Below are 16,340 nucleotides of genomic sequence, written 5' to 3' on the forward strand. Positions count from 1 at the left end.
CCGTCGCTCCCTAAGTAGCCCCTCCTCGGGGGCCTCTGCATACCTCCTGTCCACCCTTAAAATCTCCCCCATCAACCTCTCCCTCTCCCTCCTCTCTCTCTTCTCCCTGTGGGCCCTAATGAAGATAAGCTCTCCTCTGACCACCGTCTTCAACGCCTCCCAGACTACCCCCACCTGCACCTCCCCGTTGTCGTTGGCCTCCAAGTATCTTTCAATACACCCCCGCACCCGCCCGCACACTCCCTCATTCGCCAACAGTCCAACATCGAGGCGCCACAGCGGGCGCTGGTCCCTCTCCTCCCCCAACTCCAGCTCCACCCAATGCGGGGCATGGTCCGAGATGGCTATGGCCGAATATTCCGTTCCCTCCACTTTCGAGATTAGCGCCCTGCTCAACATGAAAAAGTCTATCTAGGAGTAGGCTCGATGGACGTGGGAAAAGAAGGAAAATTCCCTGGCCAGCGGCCTGACAAACCTCCATGGATCCACTCCCCCCATCTGGTCCATAAACCCCCTGAGCACCTTGCCCGCAGCCGGCCTCTTATCCGTCCTGGACCTAGAACGGTCCAGTGCTGGGTCCAGCACCGTGTTGAAGTCGCCCCCCATTATTAAGCTTCCTACCTCCAGATCCGGAATCCGACCCAGCATTCGTTTCATAAATCCGGCATCATCTCAATTCGGGGCATATACATTCACCAGTACCACCCGCACCCCCTGCAACCTACCACTCACCATCACATATCGACCTCCATTATCCACTACAATATTCAGTGCCTCGAACGACACCCGCTTCCCCACCAGTATTGCAACCCCTCTGTTCTTCGCATCCAGCCCTGAATGAAAGACCTGCCCGACCCATCCCTTTCTCAGCCTAACCTGATCTGCCATCTTCAGATGTGTCTCCTGGTAATGAACCAGGACAGGTGTTAGATTTGGAGGTAGGTGAGCACTTTGGTGATAGTGACCACAATTCGATTACGTTTACTTTAGTGATGGAAAGGGATAGGTATATACCGCAGGGCAAGAGTTATATCTGGGGGAAAGGCAATTATGATGCGATGAGGCAAGACTTAGGATGGAGAGGAAAACTGCAGGGGATGGGCACAATGGAAATGTGGAGCTTGGTCAAGGAACAGCTACTGCGTGTCCTAGATAAGTATGTACCTGTCAGGCAGGGAGGAAGTGGTCGAGCAAGGGAACCGTGGTTTACTAAAGCAGTCGACAAACTTGTCAAGAGGAAGAAGGAGGCTTATGTAAAGATGAGACATGAAGGTTCAGTTAGGGCGCTCGAGAGTTACAAGTTAGCTAGGAAGGACCTAAAGAGAGAGCTCAGAAGAGCCAGGAGGGGACATGAGAAGTCTTTGGCAGGTAGGATCAAGGATAACCCTAAAGCTTTCTATAGATATGTCAGGAATAAACAAATGACTAGGGTAAGAGTAGGGCCAGTCAAGGACAGTAGTGGGAAGTTGTGCTTGGAGTCCGAGGAGATAGGAGAGGTGCTAAATGAATATTTTTTGTCAGTATTCACACAGGAAAAAGACAATGTTGTCGAGGAGAATACTGAGATTCAGTCTACTAGACTAGAAAGGCTTGAGGTTCATAAGGAGGAGGTGTTAGCAATTCTGGAAAGTGTGAAAGTAGATAAGTCCCCTGGGCCGGATGGGATTTATCCTAGGATTCTCTGGGAAGCTAGGGAGGAGATTGCTGAGCCTTTGGCTTTGATCTTTAAGTCATCTTTGTCTACAGGAATAGTGCCAGAAGACTGGAGGATAGCAAATGTTGTCCCCTTGTTCAAGAAGGGGAGTAGAGACAACCCCGGTAACTAGAGACCAGTGAGCCTTACTTCTGTTGTGGGCAAAATCTTGGAAAGGTTTATAAGAGATAGGATGTATAATCATCTGGAAAGGAATAATTTGATTAGAGATAGTCAACACGGATTTGTGAAGGGTAGGTCGTGCCTCACAAACCTTATTGAGTTCTTTGAGAAGGTGACCAAACAGGTGGATGAGGGTAAAGCAGTTGATGTGGTGTATATGGATTTCAGTAAAGCGTTTGATAAGGTTCCCCACGGTAGAAAATACGGAGGCATGGGATTCAGGGTGATTTAGCAGTTTGGATCAGAAATTGGCTAGCTGGAAGAAGACAAAGGATGGTGGTTGATGGGAAATGTTCAGACTGGAGTCCAGTTACTAGTGGTGTACCACAAGGATCTGTTTTGGGGCCACTGCTGTTTGTCATTTTTATAAATGACCTGGAGGATGGCATAGATGGATGGGTGAGTAAATTTGCAGATGACACGAAAGTCCGTGGAGTTGTGGACAGTGCGGACGGATGTTACAAGTTACAGAGGGACATCGATAAGCTGCAGCGCTGGGTTGAGAGGTGGCAAATGGAGTTTAATGCAGAAAAGTGTGAGGTGATTCATTTTGGAAGGAATAACAGGAAGACAGAGTACTGGGCTAATGGTAAGATTCTTGGCAGTGTGGATGAGCAGAGAGATCTCGGTGTCCATGTACATAGATCCCTGAAAGTTGCCACCCAGGTTGAGAGGGTTGTTAAGAAGGCGTACGGTGTGTTAGCTTTTATTGGTAGAGGGATTGAGTTTCGGAGCCATGAGGTCATGTTGCAGCTGTACAAAACTCTGGTGCGGCCGCATTTGGAGTATTGCGTGCAATTCTGGTCGCCGCATTATAGGAAGGATGTGGAAGCATTGGAAAGTGTGCAGAGGAGATTTACCAGAATGTTGCCTGGTATAGAGGTAAGATCTTATGAGGAAAGGCTGAGGGACTTGAGGCTGTTTTCGTAAGAGAGAAGAAGGTTAAGAGGTGATTTAATTGAGGCATACAAGATGACCAGAGGATTGGATAGGATGGACAGTGAGAGCCTTCTTCCTCGGATGGTGATGTCTAGCACGAGGGGACATAGCTTTAAATTGAGGGGAGATAGATATACGAGACAGATGTCAGAGGTAGGTACTTTACTCAGAGAGTAGTAAGGGCGTGGAATGCCCTGCCTGCAACAGTAGTGGACTCGCCAACACTAAGGGCATTCAAATGGTCATTGGATAGACATATGGACGATAATTGAATAGTGTAGATGAGCTTTCGGGTGGTTTCACAGGTCGGCGCAACATCAAGGGCCGAAGGGCCTGTACTGCGCTGTAATGTTCTATGTTCTATAACCACATCTGCCTTCAGTCCCTTTAAGTGCGCGAACACCCGGGCCCTCTTGACCGGCCCGTTCAGGTCCTCACATTCCAAGTTATCAGCCGGATCGGGGGGCTATCCGCCCCCCCCCCCCCCCCCCCCCCGCCCACCCCGACTAGCCATCTCCTTTTCTAGGCCAGTCACGTGCCCGCACCTCCCGCACCCTCCAATCCCCCAGGCGGCGTACTCCCACCCCGACTACCTCTCCTACTTCCAGCTCCCCTTTGGCCAATGCAGCAGCAACCCAGTTACCCCCCACTAGATCCTCATCTGGCCATTTTCCTCCCCCCATGACATTCCCGTAAGTCAGCTGACTCCTGCTGACCCCGGCCTCTCCCGCCATTCCATCGACCCCCCAGTGTGAGAATCCCCCCACCCCTTGGCAGTCAGTGTGCGCTCCTCTCCTGCACCGGCCTTCCCCCCCCAGCCCGGCCCCGCCCCCATCCTTCCCTAACGCGGGAAAAAAGCCCGCGCTTTCCTGAGCCGGCCCCACCCCCTCTGGCGCAGCTCCTTTTTGCGGCCTTACCCCAACTCCCCATCCCCGGGCCTCCACCCACCCTCTTCCTCCGCGGGGCCCTGCCCCTCCAACACCGACGCCCACACTCTCCCACAGCCCCCACATCAAATCCATTCACCCATCCCCACCCAGCACCAAAACAAAAAGAACAGGACCTGATGAGCCCCATCCAGCTCCAGGGGCCTCGGGAAAGCCCCCGTGCCCATCAGCGAATTGACCATCGTGCTCATGTATGCCCTGGCGTCGGGCACCTCTACCCCTTCAGGGAGACCCAGAATCCGAAGATTCTTCCTCCTCGACCTATTCTCCAGGTCCTCAAATTTTTGCGCCCACCTCTTGTGCAGCGCCTCATGCGCCTCCACCTTCACCGCCAGGCCCAAGATCTCGTCCTCATTCTCCGAGGCTTTTTGCCGCACCTCCCGGATCGCCGCCCCTTGGGCCTTCTGGGTCTCCACAAGCTTCTCAATCGCCGCCTTCATTGGCGCCAGCATTTGTGTCCTCAGCTCCTCAAAGCAGCGTTTTAGAAACTCCTGCTGCTCCTGCGACCACGCTGCTTGGTCTCCACCCGCCGCCATCTTGCTTTTCCTCCCTCGCTCTTTCTGCTGCACCAGGATCACTTTTTTAACCGCTCCATTCCTGGTCCAATCCATATACTGTCGGGGGGACCTTGCTGTCACCTTCCCACACTGGAAGCCGTCGAACAATTGCCGTTGGGGCCCTTCTGAAGAGCCCAAAAGTCCGTTCCCGGCGGGAGCTGCCGAACGTGCGACCTACCGAGGCATAGCCGCAACCGGAAGTCTGCACATCCCTTCCTGGCAGATCATGGTCTGAAGATCTTTTTTAAATGGTTGAAGTATAAAGTGCTTTAAAATGTGACCAGCTGCCAGTGACAAATCCGTTTTTAAACAGCATCTTTACTGAACTACTTCTGCTATCTTTCAGATGACGCATGAAAAGTAGAGCTCCTCTAGCCACTCAAGATATAAAATACCCAGTGACACACTCGGAGCAAAGAGCTTCCTCAAACATTCTGTCAGCAATATTTTCTTTTAATTAATTTTTTAATGGGATGTGGGTGTCACTGGTTGATCTAGCATACATTGGCCACCCCTAATTGTCCTTGAGAAGGTGGTGTTGAACTGCCTTCTTGAATCTCTGTCGTCCTTGTAATGTAGATCAGTGCTTTACAAACATTTTTGCCTGGGACCCATTTTTGGAACTGGCCTCCTTCGGGATCCACACCAGCCGACCTACGTGACCCACGCCAACTGACCTTTGCGGCCCACCATTTACACTTACCTTTAATGTGACAGGTGAGCTTGCTTGGTCCACTTGATGTCACTTCCCTTATTATTCAATGCTACATTTTTGATGATGACTTCCGCTGATGATTTAAGATCTTACTGGATCCATTGAAAAAAATAAAGAGGTTTATCCTCGAACCCGCCATGTTTAGTCTTCAAATGCCTTTGAAGTTTTGAGGGTTTTAAACTGTCAAATATTTGCCAGTGCTTCCCTGCATATAACACATGAACTTTGAATCCTGATTTGCAGTGGCACAATGAGTAACCCATATCTGAAGTATTCATCTTTATGCTGCTTTGTTTCTGTTTTCAGCTTCTTCTTCATGGGTTGTTCACTGGAGGCCCAAGATGGAAGAATCACACTCGTGCCCAGAACACATGGCGTGATGTGCACCCCGCCGCCGCTTCTGGTGGGAGGATTCCGTCGTTTACTGAAAAAAAAGCTGGTTCCGGTTAGCGTGCTGATATCTGGAAGAGGCGGTCCGCCTCACTGGGCTCTGGGCCTGCGCACTGCTTGATCCGGCATGCATGCGTGGGACGGCCGTCAATCTCAAAAGTCTGTCGCTGCCGGCACTTTTAAAAGCCAGTTACGGCAGTTGGGCATCCCTCCCGCGATCAGGAAAGCCACGGCCGAGCACTTCGACCCACCCGAAACCTGCCTGTGAAAACCCCTGGTGTTGGTACACCCCCAGTGCTATTAGGGAGAGACATCCAGAATTTTGACCCAGTGACAGTAAAGGAAAGGGAATATATTTCCAAGTCAGAATGGTGAGTGAACTTGGGGGTAATTTTCAGGTAGCATCTCCATCTGTCTGCTGCCCTTGTTCTTGCAGATGGTAACAGTCATGGGTTTGGAAGGTAAAGCCGAAGGAACCATGGTGAGTTCCTGCAGTGCATCTTGTAGATGGTACACAATGCTGACACTGTTCATCGGTGATGAAGGGAGTGAATGTTTGTGGAAGGGACAGCAATCAAGCGGGCTGCTTTCTCCTGGATGGTGTTGAGCATCTTGAGTGTTGTTGGAGCTGCACTCATCCAGAGAAGTGGAGAGTATTCCATCACACTCCGGACTTGTGCCTTGTAGATAGTGGACAGATTTTGAGGAGTCAGGGGATCCCAAGCCAGTGACCTGCTCTTGTAGCCACAGTATTTATGTGGCTAGTTTAGTTTCTGGTCAATGGTAACCCCCAGGATGTTGATGGGGTAGCGATTCAGCTATAGTGATGCCATTGAACACCAAGGGGCAATGGTTAGATTCTCTCTTGTTGGTGATGGCCATTGCTTGGCACTTGCATGGCGTGAATATTACTTTCATGCTGAACTCTACCAGCAACAAGACGAATCATTCAGACATTTGCTGATTGTAGGATGATGCTGTAGACTATCATGCCATTTTCATCCAAATTATTTTGTCACGGAATCCACGTAAACACGGGGAGAATGTATAAACTCCACATTGTCATTCGAGGTTGGGATCGAACCCGGGTCCCTGGTGCTGTGGGGCAGCACTGCTAACCACAGTGCCACCATGCCTCCTCCTCCTGATGGAACACCTATAGTCCTCGCTCAGCTGATGAGCGTAAGAAAAAGGAGCAGGTGTAGACCATTTGACCCTCAAGCCTGCTCGATCATAGAATACAATCGTGGAGAGACTTCCGTGACAGCTATGAGCTGAGCGGTTGCAGGTAAAGGTGGCTCTGGTATGAAATCCTCAAATACAATCATTTAACCCCATCAAACGGGCACCAAAAAGCTCTACGACCACACACACACACACCCTGTTCCACCAAGCCTAAACCCTGCAAATCACATCAATGACAAATAAAAATAAAAATGGGAAAGAGCCAACCGCCCAGTAAAATTCCAGCAAGGGCGAGGGGAGGGAAACCACAAGGTGGCACGAAACCGGGAAGGACCGGCTCCACAGATTTCTCAGTGCAGACCCAAGCGCTGATTGACAAACCCAGGCTTCGTCACCTCTGCGTTCTGAAGACCTGCTGGCAGGTGCAGCACAGTGGTTAGCATTGCTGCCTCACGGCGCCGAAGTCCCATGTTCGATTCCGACCGTGGGTCACTGTGCAAATTCCACACGGACATTCTCCCAGTGTTTGTGTGGGTTTTGGCCCCACAACCCAAAGATGTGCAGGGTAGGGTGATTAACCATGCTAAATTGACCCGTAATTGGAAAAAATGAATTGGGTACTCTAAATTTATTTTAAAAAAAGAAAAAAAGACCTGCTGCCAGCTATCAAGACAGCAATGGAGGCAGAGATGGTCCCCATGAGGGAGGCTATGGCCAAAATGGAGTGGCGGCTTAAGGCCCAAGAATCAGCAGCGAGAGACCTCGAGAAGGCCGCCACAGACCAAGGGGACCGGATCGCGGCACTCAAAGCTGAGGTGGCGAGTCTGATCAAGACCCAGAAGAGGTTAAAGGAAAAAAATAGATGATCAGGAGACCAGGTCTCGACTGAAAAACCTAAGAATCATGGGGCTGCCGGAAGGTATGGAGGGGAGGAACCCTATCGACTATGTTAGCCCCTCACTCGGGGAACATGTTCAATGACTCACTGTCAAAGGTGGCCCTGCCACCCACGCTGGCACAGGCCTCGATCCCTTTGATCCCTAAGAACAGAGAACATAGAGTGCAGAAGGAGGCCAATCGAGTCTGCACCAACCCACTTAAGCCCTCACTTCCACCCTATCCCCATAACCCAATAACCCCTCCTAACCTTTTAGGTCACGAAGGGTAATTTAGCATGGCAAATACACCTAACCTGCACGTCTTTGGACTGTGGGAGGAAACCGGAGCACCCAGAGTAATCCCACTCAGCCACGGGGAGAACGTGCAGACTCCGCACAGAGTGTAACCCAGCGGGGAATCGAACAAGGACCCTCGCGCTGTGAAGCCACAATGCTAGCACTGTGCTGCCCCACGGTAGGACAAAGACGCGACAGAGTGTGGATGTTTCAGACTCATCTCTCTCTTAAACACGGACACAAGAATCTTAGTGAAAGAACTCAACATTGAGAGAGGAATAACATTTTCCACATCTCCATCTTAAATGGAACACCCCTTATTCTGAAACTCTGCCTTCTCATTCTAGATTCCCCACAAAGAGAAACATCTTCTCGGTACCTGTCCAGTCAAGCCCCTTAAGAATTTTAAATGTTTCAACAGGATCATTTCTCATTCTCATAAACTCCCATGAATATAGGCCGAGCCTGTTCAACCTTTTCCCTTCGGACAACCCCTTCATTCTATTACAACTAGTCCCTGGGTGAAGCCTCCAATTTGTTATGATTACGGATGAAGTACCACCAATTATTATGATCATGTGGGAGGAGGGATTAACATGTTCCCCTTCTTTATTCAACACCCTCGGTAGGTTGCGACAAGGTTAACTTAGAAAGGATTACTTCCTTTGTGGATACCTTTGCAAAGTCCAACTGTATTTGTGTTTTAAAAGGAACCAAATTAACCAGATCTTTTTGAGTCAAAGTGTGAGTTTGTTGGTTACTGAAATGCGAGAAGAGAATAATAAAACGCAAGACACATACACAGGTTAGAAGTGAGAATTGGTTCCGGTTGCGGCGATGCATCGCTAAGCCGCAAGTTTCGGCACCTCCCGTTTCAACGGACGTTTGGGCTCTTATCGGGAGCCCCAACGGGAACTTTTTTTGGCTAAACCCACTGTGAGGGGACAAAGGAAGCAGTCCCCCCAGGGGTGGATGGAAAGGAGCGGCAGTAGCGGCCAGATTACGGAGGATCCTTTGGAGCAGCGGCAGAGAAGAGAAGGGAGAAGCAAGATGGTGGCCGAGGGAGCCCAGATGGTATGGGGCCCGGAACAGCAGGAGTTCCTCCGACGATGTGTGGAGGAGCTCAAGAAAGAGGTGCTGGCGCCGATGTTACTGGCAATCGAGGGACTAAAGGAAGCACAAAAGGTCCGGGCGATGGAGCTCCGTGGAGTGAAGGCAAAGGCAGCCGAGAACGAAGATGAGATACAGGGCCTGGTGGTAAAAATGGAGATGCACGAGGCACTACATAAGAGGTGCATAGAAAGGCTGGAAGCCCTGGAGAACAGCTCGAGGAGGAAGAACTTACGAATTTTAGGTCTCCCTGAAGGAACAGAGGGAGCTGATGCTGGGGCGTATGCGAGTACGATGCTCCATACTCTAATGGGAGCTGAGGCCCCAACGGGCCCCCTGGAAGTGGAGGGAGCGTACCGGGTCCTCGTGAGAAGATCAAAGGCAGGGGAGACACCAAGAGCAATGGTGGTGAAGTGCCATCGCTACAGGGATAGAGAGATGGTCCTGAGCTGGGCTAAGAAGACACGGAGTAGCAAATGGGAGAACGTGGTGATACGCGTGTATCAAGACTGGAGTGCGGAGGTGGCGAGAAGGAGGGCGAGTTTCAACCGGGCCAAGGCGGTGCTCCAGAGGAAGAAAGTCAAATTTGGGATGCTGCAGCCGGCGAGACTGTGGGTCACGCATCAGGGCAAACACCACTACTTCGAGACGGCGGAGGAGGCATGGACATTTATTCAGGATGAGAAATTGGACTAGACTTGAGAAACTGATGTCCAGAGGGAGGTAGCGGCACAGAAATGTAAAGTGGGGAGAGGGGAGGGCTACTGTATACAAATGTTGGACGGGGAATATTTCTCCCCCCGATGGGGGGGACACGAAGAAATGTGGGCGCCAGTGGAAAAGGGGACAGGGAAGGGGAATGAGGGAACTGCGCCATGAGGGGCGGGGCCGAGAGGAAAGCGCGGGTATTTTCCCGCGCTATGGAAATTATAGCAGGAAAAGGGGCGCAGGAAGGAAGGGAGCCTCACACGCAGGGAGGTCAAAGAATGAAAGGGGGAAGCCGAGGTCAGCCAGAGTTAGCTGACTTCCGGAAGCAATATGGGGGGAGTAATCAAGCTAGAGGGGGATCTAGCGGCGGGGGTGTGGGCGGGGGGATTAACTGGGTTGCTGCTGCTGAGGGTAAGGGGGAGCTGATACGAGACGAGGTGGTCGGGACGGGAGGGCGCCGTCTGGTGGACAGACGGGTGCGCGAGACCTGGGTGAGGAGATGGCTTAAAAAAGGGGGTGGCTAGTCGACGAGCGGGGGGGGGGATGGGGGCGTAAATGGCCCCCCAATTCGGCTGATCACGTGGAATGTGAGAGGTATAAATGGGCCGATTAAGAGGGCAAGGGTGTTTGTGCACTTAAAGACTGAAGGCGGACGTAGTTATGCTCCAGGAGACGCACCTGAAGTTGGCGGATCAGATTAGACTAAGGAAAGGGTGGGTGGGACAGGTATTCCACTCAGGGTTGGACGCAAAAAACAGAGGGGTGGCAATACTGGTGGGAAAACGTGTATCCTGGACCTGGAAGGGGGGGGGGGGAAGGAAAGAGAGAGACTTCAACACAGTGCTGGACCCAGGGCTGGACCGGTCCAGATCCAGGACCGGGAGAAGGCCGGCAGCGGCCAAGGTGCTTAAGGGATTTATGGTACAAATGGGGGGAGTAGATCCGTGGAGATTCGCCAGGCCAATGGGTAAAGAGTTTTCCTTTTTCTCCCATGTCCATAAGGTATACTCCCGGATAGACTTTTTTGTTTTGGGACGGGCACTGATCCCGAAGGTGGCAGGAACGGAGTACTCGGCTATAGCCGTGTCAGATCACGCCCCGCATTGGGTGGATCTGGAACTGGGAGGGGAAAGGGAGCAGCGCCCACTCTGGCGATTGGACATGGGACTACTGGCGGACGAGGGGGTATGCGGAAGGGTGAGGGGATGTATCAAAGATACCTGGAGGTCAATGACGATGGGGAGGTCCAGGTGGGGGTAGTATGGGAAGCGCTGAAGGCGGTGGTTAGAGGAGAGCTGATTTCCATCAGAGCCCACAAGGGGAAACAAGAGGGTAAAGAAAGAGAGAGATTAGTGGGGGAAATTTTGAGGGTGGATAAGAAGTATGCGGAGGCCCCAGACGAAGGGCTATACAGGGAGAGACGAAGATTACAGACGGAGTTTGACCTGCTGACCATGGGTGAGGCAGAGACACAGTGGAGGAAGGCACATAGGATACAGTATGAATATGGGGAAAAGGCGAGCCGGCTGCTGGCCCAACAACTTCGGAAGAGGGGAGCGACGAGAGAGATCGGAGGAGTTAGGGACGAAACGGGAAAGATGGAGCAGAGAGTAGGGAAAGTGAGCGAGGTGTTCAAGACATTTTATGAGAGGCTGTACAAGTCCCAACCCCCGGAGGGGAAAGAAGGAATGATACACTACACTTTTTGGATCAGCTAGAGTTCCCGAGGGTGGAGGGGCAGGAGGTGGCAGGTCTGGGGGCGCAGATTGAGGTGGATGAGGTGATCAAAGGAATAGGGAACATGCAAGCAGGGAAGGCTCCAGGACCATACGGGTTCCCGGTGGAATTTTATAGGAAGTATATGGACCTGCTGGCCCCGCTCTTGGAGAGAACCTTTAATGAGGCTAAGGAAAGGGGGATATTCCCCCCGACAATGTCGGAGGCGACGATATCGCTAATTCTGAAACAAGACAAAGACCCACTGCAGTGCGGGTCATACAGGCCCATCGCCCTCCTAAACGTAGACGCCAAACTGCTGGCCAAAGTGATGGCAACAAGGATAGAGGATTGTGTCCCAGAGGTGGTACTTGACGACCAGACAGGGTTTGTAAAGGGGAGACAATTGAATGCCAATGTACAAAGGCTGCTGGGGCTGATGATGATGCCTCCACCGGAGGGGGAGGCAGAGATAGTGGTGGCGTTGGATGCAGAGAAGGCATTTGATAGGGTGGAGTGGGACTATCTGTGGGAGGTGAAGAGATTTGGGTTCGGGGAGGGGTTCATTAGATGGGTTAGACTCTTGTACGGGGCCCCGGTGGCAAGCGTCGTTACAAACAGGCAAAGATCGGGATACTTCCGATTACATAGGGGTACAAGACAAGGGTGCCCCCTGTCCCCGTTACTGTTCGCGTTGGCAATTGAACCATTGGCCATAGCGCTGAGGGACTCTAAGAGGTGGAGGGGGGTGCTTAGAGGGGGAGAGGAACATCGAGTGTCACTATATGCAGGTGGCTTACTGCTATATGTGGCGGACCCGGTAGAGGGGATGCCAGAGGTAATACAGATACTCAGGGAGTTTGGAGAGTACTCGGGATACAAATTAAATATGGGAAAGAATTAGCTTTTTATGATGCACCCCGGGGAACAGGGCAGGGGGATAGATGCTCTGCCGCTGAGGAGAGTGGCAAGGAACTTTCGATACCTGGGGATTCAGGTGGCCAGGAACTGAGGAACCCTACATAAACTTAACCTGACGCGACTGGTAGAGCAGATGCAGGAGGACTTTAAGAGGTGGGATATGGTGCCCCTGTCATTGGCGGGCAGAGTACAAGCGGTTAAAATGGTGGTCCTCCCGAGGTTTCTTTTCGTGTTTCAGTGCCTCCCCATCCTGATTACAAAGGCCTTTATCAAAAAAATAGACAGGAGTATTATGGGCTGTGTGTGGGCGGGAAAGACCCCGAGGGTAAAGAGGGGGTTCCTGCAGCGCAGTAGGAACAGAGGGGGATTGGCACTGCCGAGTCTGAGTGACTACTATTGGGCCGCTAATGTGTCGATGGTCTGTAAGTGGATGAGGGAAGAAGGTGCAGCATGGAAAAAGTTGGAGATGGCATCCTGTAAGGGAACGAGTCTAAAAGCGCTGGTGATGGCGCCGCTGCCATTCTCCCCGAAAAGGTACACCACAAACCCAGTGGTGGTGGCGACCTTGAAGATCTGGGGGCAGTGGAGACGACACAGGGGAGTGACGGGTGCCTCGGTGTGGTCCCCGATAAGGAATAACCACAGGTTTGTCCCGGGGAGGATAGATGGGGGATTTCAATGTTGGCAGCGAGCAGGAATTAGGAAGCTGAAGGACCTGTTTGTAGACGGGACGTTTGCGAGTCTGGGAGCATTGGAAGAAAAATACAAGTTGCCACCAGGGAATGCTTTCCGATACATGCAAGTGAGGGCATTTACGAGGCAACAGGTGAGGGAATTTCCGCAGCTCCCGACGCAAGGGATCCAGGATAGAGTGATTTTGGGGGCATGGGTTGGAGAAGGTAAAGTGTCCAAAATATACAGGGAGATGAGAGACGAGGGGGAGGCAATGGTAGAGGAGCTGAAGGGAAAATGGGAAGAGGAGCTGGGGGAAGAGATCGAGGAGGAGCTGTGGGCAGATGCCCTAAGTAGGGTAAATTCTTCGTCCTCGTGTGCCAGGCTTAGCCTGATTCAATTTAAGGTTCTACACAGAGCGCATATGACGGGAGCAAGACTGAGCAGGTTTTTCGGGGTGGAGGATAGATGTGGAAGGTGCTCAGGAAGCCCGACGAACCACACTCACATGTTCTGGTCGTGTCCGACACTGCATGAGTTCTGGGAGGGTGTGGCAAGAGTGATTTCAAAGGTGGTGGGGGTCCGGGTCAAACCAGGCTGGGGGTTAGCTATATTTGGGGTTGCAGAAGAACCGGGAGTGCAGGAGGCGAAAGAGGCCGACGTCTTGGCCTTTGCGTCCCTAGTAGCCCGGCGAAGGATTCTACTCATGTGGAAGGAAGCGAAGCCCCCAGGCGTGGAGGCCTGGATAAACGACATGGCAGGGTTCAGAAGACTGGAACGAATAAAATATGCGTTAAGAGGATCGGCTCAGGGGTTCACCAGGCGGTGGCAACCGTTCCTTGACTATCTCGCGGAATGATAATGGAAAAACAGAAAAGACAGCAGCAGCAACCCGGGGGGGGGGGGGGGGGGGGGGGTGGTATTCTCCTGTGTTTTTGTTTTTTGCCAGTTGTTGATATTTGCTTTTTGGTTTATCTCTTTTTTCATTTGTTGTTAGTTTAATATATTATTTAAATAACGTTTAATGTATATTCCTTTATTAAGTTGTAAAAACGGAAAATTACTGTTTGAAAAATTTCAATAAAATATTTATTTTTAAAAAGTGAGAATTGAGTTTCAAAAATTATTCAGAAACAATCTTTGGCTAGTCCATGAGGCGTAAATGGTGAAAAGTTGCAGCTGTTAAGTTGGGTGATTCCAGGAGCGCTGACTTTGGCAGTTGAGCTGCTGGAATCTATGTGAGGAAATTGTAAAGTGGCTACAGAAGAATTTGGACAGACTAAGTGAGTGGGAAAGAAGATGGCAGATGGAATATGTGAGGTAATCCATTTTAGTCAAAGGAATAGAAGTGCAGAGTATTTCTTAAATGGCATGAAATTAGAAAGGGTAGATGATGTCCAAAGGAACCTGGGTGTCTTTATCCCCAAATTACTGAAGATGAGCAGGCACGTGCTGCAAGCTATACTGGAATTTTAGCCTTTATATCGCAAGTGGTTTTGAGCACAGGATTAGTGAGGTCCTACTTCAATTGGATTGGGGCTTGGTTAGAGCACCTGGATCACTGCGCACAGTTTTGGTCCCCTTACCTCAGAAAGAATATTGCCAGAGAGGGGGTGTAACAAAGATTCACCAGACTTGTTTGGGGGCCGGCAGGACTGTCTTATGAAGAGAGATTGGGCAAACTGGGCCTGTATTCTCTCGAGTTTCGAAGAATGAGAGATGATCGCATTGAAATGTACAAAATACTTAAAGGAGACAGTATAGGTGCAGGCAAGATGATTGCCTTGACTGAGTCGTTGAGAACCAGGGGGCACAATTTCAAAATAAGGGTGATGCTGCTTACGATCAAGATAAGGAGAAATTTCTTTATAGAGGGTTGTGTATCTTTGAAATTCTCTGCCCAAGCGGGCTGTGTATGTCTGAAGCACAGATAAACAGATTTCTGCTGCACAATAAAGGCTTATGGGATAATGGGTGTAAAAGACATGAAGTGTCCAATCAGCCATGATCGTATTAAATGGCAGAGCAGGCTGGATGGGCTGAATGGCATACTCCAATTACTATGTAAATTCCAAGAGTTAACCAAATGACCTTGTTCTAAACTGCTCCCAATGCACGTATATCCCTCCCTAAATATGGAAACCATAAGCCTCAGCAGTATTCCAGGTGTGGTCTCATTCTGTCCTGTTCAGCTGTAACAAGATTCCTTAACAGTAAATTTTTCAAATTAATTTGCAACGATTTAGCAATATTCCTCCAAGGACCACCTCACATATCATCCACCTGCAAAATTTTGCCAACTTACTTAACATACCTGTATCCTTTCGCAGACTGTATCCCCTCCTCACATCATGCTTTCATTCCTATCTCTATATTCTGAACAGGTTGGCTACCATACCCCGTACATGCGACTCATTGATTTATATTGGAAATAATGGAGGCTACAGAACTAATCCTACCACCCGCAACCACCCCCACTCCCCCTCCCCAGTTATTATTCTTAGTCAACCTGAAAATTAGCCCATTTTTGCTAATTTGGTTTCCTTTGGTTAGCTCATTCTTGATCCATGATAGTATATTACCCCGAACCAGTCTTTATCTTGTGTAGTAATCTTTTTTTTTTGTGTTTTTTAAAATAAATTTAGAGTACCCAATTATTTTTTTATCCAATTAAGGGGCAATTTTAGCATGGCCAATCCACCTATCCTGCACATCTTCTGGGTTGTGGGCGAAACCCACACCGACACGGGGGGGGGGGGGGGGGGGGGGGGGGAGAGATGTGCACACTCCACACGGACAGTGACCCAGGGCCGGGATTCGAACCCGGGTCCTCAGCGCTGTAGGCAGCAACGCTAACCACTGTGCTGCCCTTTGTGTAGTAATCTTTGATATGGCACCACATCATAGTGCAGGAGGAGACTATTCAGCCTATTGAGTTTTCACTTACCCTCTGAAAGAGCACCCTACCTATGCCCATACCCCCATCCTGTCCCCATAAACCAGTAACCCCTCCTAATCTTTTGGACACAAAGGGGCACTGTAGCATGTCCAATCCACCTAGCCTGCATATGTTTTGACTGTGGCAGGAAACTGGAGCACTTGGAGGAAACCCACGCAGACATGGGAAGAAAGTGCAAACTCCAAGGTGAGAATCAAACGCGGTGCCTGGCACTGAGGCAGCAGTGCTAACCACTGTGCCACTCGGTGTTGGAAATACACTGCATCTACTGGTTTGTCCTGACTTGTTACATTGTCAATTTTGTTGCATGTTGGCGCTCTTTTATTTTATGATTATTTTCCATCTCCTGCTACTACTTCCTTCACAACAGATTTTAGCATGTTCCTAATGAAAGATGTAGGGTTAACTGGCATATCAAGTCCTGCCTCATCGTCTCCCCCCTTTTTTTGAATTGTTTGAAAATTAACATT

This window comes from Scyliorhinus torazame, chromosome 5, assembly GCF_047496885.1.
Source record: "Scyliorhinus torazame isolate Kashiwa2021f chromosome 5, sScyTor2.1, whole genome shotgun sequence".
In the NCBI taxonomy this organism is placed as follows: Eukaryota; Metazoa; Chordata; class Chondrichthyes; order Carcharhiniformes; family Scyliorhinidae; genus Scyliorhinus; species Scyliorhinus torazame.